The sequence below is a fragment of the Camarhynchus parvulus genome, chromosome 5 (genome assembly GCF_901933205.1).
Source record: "Camarhynchus parvulus chromosome 5, STF_HiC, whole genome shotgun sequence".
Lineage (NCBI taxonomy): Eukaryota > Metazoa > Chordata > Aves > Passeriformes > Thraupidae > Camarhynchus > Camarhynchus parvulus.
In genome coordinates, this window is record NC_044575.1 from 9,237,015 (window position 1) to 9,243,500 (window position 6,486).

A 6,486-nucleotide genomic window follows, 5' to 3' on the forward strand; every position below is an offset into this window, starting at 1 on the left:
CATATAAATAATCCCTCTACATCAGATTTGTCAACTTTTCTATTTTTTCTCTCACCATAAAGAAGAAACAGCTAAGCCACAGTTGTCTGAAAAATCACAACCCAGGCACCAAACAAAGTGCATTGAGCAAAGTGTTAATGAGCAGGAAAAAATACACTTAGAACAGGCACAAGCTGTCCAGTCCCATTCCCAGAGCCTGGATCAGACTCAGTCCTTCCTGGGCATCATTACCTGCAAAGTCACTTGGAAGAAAGGAAAGAAAGGAGGGAACGGAGGACCAGTGATGGTTTTCCTTTCAGAATGGAGTCTAGGGCAGTAAGGTTTTTTATCTCGTTTCAACACAGTCCTGGACCAGGGCAATGTAAAATTCCTGCCTGGCCATGTGTCCAACTGTTCCTGGGGCACAACAGCTCTTGAGCTGAGACTGTGTGTTCCATGGACCATGAGGCAAGCTGCCTCCTGGGAAATGCTGGTAATGACTCTGTCTGACTGGACCAAGAGTCAGGTCAGAGACCTGATGTACAAAATAATAATGAATTAAAAAACTAAACAATTGCAAGCAGGTTTTTGAACCAGTCAGATAAGGAAAATCAGCCTTTAACAGTGATGGAGAAGCTCCAGGACCTGGAGCAGTTTTACAATCTTCTATTTATCTGTTTTATCTGTTGGATAAGTCCAAATAAACCCAGTCTGGGCTTTGGTGGGGTGGAGATGTTTCTACTGATAAAACACAAAAGCTGCATGCTCTGTTTCTTGATAATACCTGGTGTAATGCCAGTAAAGTCTCCTGAATTTGGCACATGGAGGAAATTCCCAGGCTTGTGCTTCACGATAGGTGTCACGGGTCTAAGTCACGTGGGAAAACAAATGTTTGTCTGTGCAAATATCAGTTTATTAAAGCAGCATAGAGTATTTCAGTCCACACGTGCCAACCTGATCTCCAGGGCAGTCTGCCAGCCCGGTCAGCCAACATCCCGCAGCACATTCCAGGCAGTCTCCACATATACCTGTCCCAGGGACGCTTACTCTGGCATCAGATTTTAGAGCAGCCTTGAAGTGAGGGTGACACCCACTCTGCGCTGTCATTCAGAAGTCAGAAATTATGTTGTGTTATTCCTTGTGCCTTCTCCTTAACTGATAGCTGTATTCCAGCTGGGCCCTAGCTTGCTATAACTGGAAAGCCAAGCAGCTAGAATTCCTGCATGTTTGTGCTTGTAAAGCTCCTCCAGATCCTCCATTTGAAAGGTATCTTTAAGGCCAGGTCAGAAGGTCTGCAGAGCAGCTTAGAGAGGATTCCTGCTCTCTTAATGAAACACAAGGCTATGGAAGGCACAATCAGGAAGGTGAAAATGTTTAATACAAAGTCTTGGACCTCCAGCTCCAGTTTGGCCTGGGTCCTGCTGCCAACTGCTTTGGGCAGTGTGGTGGGGGAGGAAGATTATTGTGCTGTCCCCCTCCTCGCTGTGCTGCAGGGATGCCCAGTTACGCTTGGAAAGGGGGCACAGAGTTAGCTGGGTTATGCACACACCTGGTCACCCAAGCAGGCACCTTCCTTGGCACAAAGCACTGTCCTGATGTGCTCCTCAACCTCTAAAAGGGGAGGACAGCTGGAGGCTCTTCAAGGAGGAGGTGCTGGCTTGATCTGTGCTTGTCAGAAGCGCTCCATCCACCCATCCATCCACCCATCCACCCATCTTGCTCATGCCCTGCAGCCCCTGCCACTACCATACACCTCTGCCAACACTTCTACCACATGCAAACCTCTAGTACAAGAGCTCTGAACAAAACTTCTTCACCCACCTACTGAACTACACCCTAACACTTCACCCCTCTGCTTTGCCAGTCACCTCTTCCTGCTGTTCCAGTTGCTGGCACAGCCCCTGGCACGTGCCTCCAGCCTTTGGGGAAAAAACAGCGTGTGTGCCCAGAAACCCAAGCCATAAGTTTAAAAAGAATTAGTCATTAAATAAAATAAAGTGCATCCAGTAGACATTTCCTTGGCTTGCCACGCAGCTGCAACATATGCCAAACAAACAGATAAGTGATGGTGTTTTCTCTCTAGGGTGGAAGTGTGTGCACCCTTCCCTGTCCTTTGACACACGGATAGGGAAGGGGGATGCCAGAACTGTGAGTGGGTGGTGATGGGGACCCCACATTGTGAATGGTGCTGAAGGGCACTGCACAGGTGCTGAAAGCTGATTTCATAGAAGGTAAAAGAGTGAGGACAAGCTTGTGCTCCTCTTCTCCTCCACTGCCTTCAGCACGTTATCCTGTGAAACAAGAGCAGAGACAGCCGCAGGATTATCAGTCTCCAGGGAACTGCTGAGCTGTAAATTAAAATGTCTGCTGAGTTCCACCCTGCCCTTCCTGCACAGCTGGGGCTGCTTGGGAGGCACCACTGGGGCATAACCCAGATACCTGCTGCCAAATCAGAATAGGAGCAGTGGAGGCTCTGCAGCCCAGGGGACGAGCTGACTACCAGTTTGGATTAAACACTCTCAGTCCTCCTTTGGGATACATCAACTTTACTCTTTCCTTATATCTCAGGAACAATCCTGATGTGTTCTTGTGTGTGCTGGTTCAGCACCTGGAGCACCAAGGCTGATTTCAGGTAGGGCTTTGTGATCCTCCGTGGTGAACCTGGCCTGGGTGTGCAGCACGTGTGAACTCCAAGGGCAGAGGCTGAATAAGCTTTTCCTAATGGAAAACTATCCTGTGAGTGGAGCCTGCTGTCCTAGAGCTGCTTCCAGACCCAGACATGCTGATTTTAATTGGGAAATGCAGACTTTTTTTTCTTTTCCAGTTACCAGATGCTTGGGTGCTGCTCAGAATTGCTGAGCTGGCATTTTCCTGCATCCATGTTTAAATTTGTAGACCAGCCTTTTGCTGATGCAGATTTCAGCACCCAAAGCTCCCAAGAAAGGTCAGGGAGAGGGATATAAAAAAGAAGAGATTAAATCCTCCGAAGGCAGGAGAGACCACAGGAAACTTGGCTTGCATAAAAAAGAAACTTCTCAAGGAATCATTTAAAGACACAGCCACATATATTTAATAAGGAACTGCACTGAAATCAGACCTGAGGTGCTGACACAACTGATGCTGTGTACAGCTGAGATGAGATTGTTGCTGGAGACTTAATTCCTTCTCCTGTCTGTGTGCAGCAGTGAGGGCTGGCTGTGTCCTGCTCCCGAGGGCTGCTCAGTGCTGTGGCAGCACACTCGGATTTAATGAGACTGGGAAGGGCCAGAAGCAGACTGTCAGTCACACTTGGTGGTCCAGATATTGTAAAGTAATGTGGTTTATGAGTCTGAGCTGACTCCAGCACGAGTTCCTCCTATTGTGGATCTATTTGATCACTGATGCTTTCAGAAGGCTCTGACTGTCTTTCAGTGCTGGGAGACAATTCCCTTTCCTGCTTTGCAGTACTATCCTTTCAATACAGACACCTTCTTCCCATGCATGAGTGACTCTTTACAGTCAAGACACTGGTGGGCTTTAAAGTCATTACTTCTCTTGGTAATTAGCCAAAGTGATTAGCCTTTCTCACATTTCCCACTGTATCCTCTTTCCCATACATAACTCCAGGGCCAGTGAAACATGGAGCAGCTGTGGGCTGGCTGTGAGCTGGGGCTCAGGGCAGCAATGCCACCGTGTACTGCCTGGGCTCTGCCACCAGAGTGGGAATTCTGTGGTGGCAGAATTCCCTCTGTGTGTTCAGTGTCACAGGAAAGGACTGTCACAGATCACTGCTGTCTGTCTCACACCTCCCAGCCTGGCTGGCTGGGAGATGTCACTGGGATGGCCTTCACAGCCAAGCCAACAGCAGGGCCTTGTGGGACCTACTGGTCAGGCCCCATGTGATGGAGGGATGTGCAAAACTCCCTGAAGCTGCAGCTGAACATAGCTGATGAAGGTCTGGGATAGCAGGAACAACTGTGGGATATGAGAGCAGCTCCATTTCTGGTGTTTGGAATGACAGCAGCTCGCCCATCAGAGCCCTGAGTTATGTTTAGACGTGTTAAGCTCCAGTAAGTGGCCCTCAGGATTCAGCCATGGCGAGCTTCCAAGTGCTCTGGAAGCCACCTTTTCCTTATTTTCCCATATTTATTCTTGGGCTTCTCCGATACATTGGTCCCTGCCCCAGCATTGTGTTCTGGCTTGGATGTTTCTTCCCCTTTGCTGATGCTCGCTACCCACATATCTACAGAGATCACAATTCCACTGCTTTCTGCCTTCATTTTCCTAGACTAAACAACATTCCCTCAACAGCCCTGGAGCCTTCCCTGTGTGTCCCTAGTCTCTTGCACCATTCTCACAGAATCCCTGTGTTTTCCAATGTTAACACTGTCCTCCCATGTTGTGCCATCACTCCAGAGATATGGAGACAACTATGTCAAGTCCCACTCCCTGACTGCATAAAGACCGAGCTTTCCACTTAGGTAGTACTCAGAGGTGCTCTGGGAATTTAAAATGCCCATGGCATGAGGATGGCCTCCAGAGGGTGGTGTGGGCTGCAGGAAGGACCAGGGAAGCCAATGCTATTCAAGGCAAGCCCTTGACCCTGCCAATCCTAGGCCAACTCCCCAAACATACCAGCAGATGGTACCTTCCTGTCTCCTGAACCTCAAGGAAGCTGGTTGTCCTTCTGCAGCTCCACAGCTGTTTTGGGAAGTGCTGGTTTCTGCTTGTGCTGTTTCCTGCACCAACCTTGGGCACTGGTTTGCATCAGAGCCGACCTCTGCTGACCTCCTTGGTCGTGCAGCACTCAGGCCCTGCCTGCCCCACTCCTGTTTACGTCAGCCAGTGCTGCAAGGTCAGATCCCTGGAGCTGCTCTGGAAATCTACCCCCAGCTGCATTTTCTCTAAAGATGTTAAGATTAATTTTCTCAAGAGAATTCAGGGAAAAGCTTCTGTGGTTTTTGTGTATCGTTTACTTCTCTGGGACTTGTTGGACGTTCTCCAGGGATTCCAGTCCTGCACTTCGAGTAAATATTTATTCCTTGTTATTTGAAGCGAAGGATGAAAGCCCCACCACACTCTCTGCACAGCATCTCCCACTGATTTGAAGGTGCTGGAGATTTTTAGTGCCATAAATAGACGTTGGGAGGGGGAGCTGTGAAACCCACGTGGTAGCTGCACAGGGCTGCAGTTGTGCAGGAAGGGATGTGAGATCTGCATTTCATGTGAGTAGGACACAGGCCCCATGAGCCGGGCAGGGGGCCAGCACATCATTATCACTGAGTACAGATGTTTCCAGCTGTTACATATACCTGCTGAGCTCTGAAGTGGACTCAGGGCCCTATTACCAAACCATGGGAATCTCCATCGCTGAGATGAAAATGGACTACTCTAATTTATTGTTTCCTCTTAGCTGGTGTCTAATTAAAGTTATCCTGAGTGAGCAAAGTAGTCATTAATTCCTCCATCCTCTAATTTGGTGGGAATTTTGGTAGATTGGAGAGGCGTGGCTGGAGAGTAATCTCCCACTATGTCCATCCAGGTGTTTCATAACATACTCCTAAATGCTGTTGGAATTAATTTCCCTCACCTGAAGGAATTTTAGTTCAAACATAGAACCAGCTCCTGCTGGTTCTTGATGTTTTGTCTTTTTTAAATCACTGTGACGCTTGCACTTCTCCCTGCCTTTTATATGGATTGGATTATAGGGAAAGTCTTTGTTAGCAGCTTAGCCACTTCATCCCTAAGCTCATTTGTACCTCTGGGAGGAATACTGAGCAACACCGGGGGGACACATTGCTGTGTAGATTCTGCAGAAAAGCTTCTGGAATCCGGGAAAGGCACTTGGTGGGGGGATCTGCCTGCCTGGCTCTGAGCAGCTCATTGCCTCCTGTGCCTACTTATGGAACAGAGCTGCTGCCTCTGTGAAGGAGAGAGGCATAAGTGTCCTGAGAGCCACTCCTATGTTAGGCAAGCTGAACTGTGTTCTGGGAATACTCATCTCTGTTTAGTGTGATGTTCTGCTCTGTGCGACATTGCCTGGAAAAAACACAGCTTGCAAAGAGTCCCTACCCTCTCTCCTTTCCCCTTCCTCCTAATTTCTACCTTAACTTTGTGCTTGTCATCCTTTGTTCCTTCTCCTGGCTTTGCATTTGCCTTGATGGAAGAAAAATTGTTTGTGTAAAACCTGGAGCATTGCTCCATAACTGGCTCTGTCCTCCCTCCCTTCTGTTTGGTTCGTGGGCCTTTACACCAGGAATCATCTCACCCTGTGTATTTATACACTGCCCTGCACATCAGTGTTACCATGTGTAATTCAAAGTGCAGCACTCACAGACCTTCTACTGGAAGAGAATCCCACATACAATCAACCTTCTCCTGATCTCTGCCCACAAAGTGGACCGCTGTGGCTTTGCAAGTGTTTTGGGGAAGGACCACACTGACCTTGAGTTGTGATCACCCCAGAGACAGAAATAAACTCATCCCACTGAGGTTATTCCTCCCATCCTTTCTAAGGTCATAGTTTCC